This window comes from Theropithecus gelada, chromosome 9 (genome assembly GCF_003255815.1).
Source record: "Theropithecus gelada isolate Dixy chromosome 9, Tgel_1.0, whole genome shotgun sequence".
NCBI classification, from domain to species: domain Eukaryota; kingdom Metazoa; phylum Chordata; class Mammalia; order Primates; family Cercopithecidae; genus Theropithecus; species Theropithecus gelada.
Window position 1 is genome coordinate 17,670,654 of NC_037677.1, and position 1,606 is coordinate 17,672,259.

The window sequence follows — 1,606 nt, forward strand, 5'->3', positions numbered from 1 at the left end:
TGCACTCCTAAGCAACAAGAGTGAAACTCCGTCTCAAAAAAAAAAAAAAGAATCAGAGTTCTAGCCTGGCACAGTGGCTCACGCCTGTAATCCCAACACTTTGGGAGGCCAAGGCAGGAGGATCGCCAGAAGTTCAAGATCAGCAACATAATAAGACCCCATCTCTATAAACAATACAAAAATTAGCCAGGTATTGGTGGTACATTCCTATAGTTCCAGCTACTTGGGAGACTGAGGTGGGAGGATCACTTGAGCCCGAGAGTTCGAGGCTGTGGGTGAACCACTGCACCTGGCCAAGATTCTCACTTTCATTTTAGCTTGCTGTGCTAATCGGCTACTCCAACCCCCTGGCAGTTCAGCCCTCTCCTGCTCAGCAGAGCTCTTGACAACACTGCCCAGACTAGTTGCCCCAGTAGTGTCATCAGTTACAAGGCTCATTCATTCATTGATTCAATAACATTTATTCAACACCTATTATGGGCTGGGCACTTGCTGGGTGCCAGGGATACAAAGATGAGTAAGTCCTGTCCCATCACCGGCATGAAGCCAGTTCCAGTTGAGACATGTTGATTGATCCATTAGGATATGGTAAGGCCTGACTTCTTACTTGATACCTCATATAACCCTCACAATGATTCTTTGAGATACATTTTATGATTATCTTTAGTTTACGGATTAGTAAACCAAGGTTCAGAGAATAAAATATTTTGAGTGAATATTTTAGGCCCTCTAACTAATAAGTGATTGATCAAGATTCAAACTCAGGACTTCTAGTTTAGTGTGCTGGGTCTCTTTCATGCCACCTAGAGATAAGCTCGAAATAAGGACACAGAGGAAGGAATAGATTATTCCTGGGGCTAAAGGAGGGGAATGCTGCAATATCTCAGGGCTTTGAAAAAATAAAAGGCTATGTATAATTACTATTACTACTATCATAATTTAAACTCTTACTGCTTTTAATTAATGAAGATAAAAGTTGTGGGTCATCCATAGGCCATCGTGCAAAGCCCTAACTTCCCCCTGAGATGGAAAGTTCCCTTGTCATGGGCTTTACTCACAGCTGGTCCCTCTGGGCTATGTGCTGATGACACCAATGCTTAAGGCCACAGTGTGAGTGGTTTTCTCCAGGTGAGTTTTTGCAAAATTTGTGCATAATGACCTGCTAAACAATGACTCTCCAAAAATAGTGATTCACTAATGTAGCCATTTAAGAATCAGAGCCCTAGCTTGGCACGGTGGCTCACGCCTGTAATCTTAGCATTTTGGGAGGCCAAGGCAAGAGGATGACCAGGAGTTCAAGACCAGCCTGGGCAATAAAGAGAGACCCCTTCTCTACCAAAAAAAATACAAAAATTAGCTGGGTATGGTAGTGCGTTTCTGTAGTCCCAGCTACATGGGAGGCTGAGGTAGTGAGCTATGGAGTTTGAGCCCAAGAGTTTGAGGCTGCAGTGAGCTATGATTGTGTCACTGCACTCCAGCTCAGGCGGCAGAGTGAGTTTCTGTCTCTTAAAAAAAAAAAGAGAGACAATCAGTCCAGTAGAAACCCCATCTCTACTAAAAATACAAAATTAGCTGGGCGTGGTGGTGGGCACCTGTAATCCCAGCT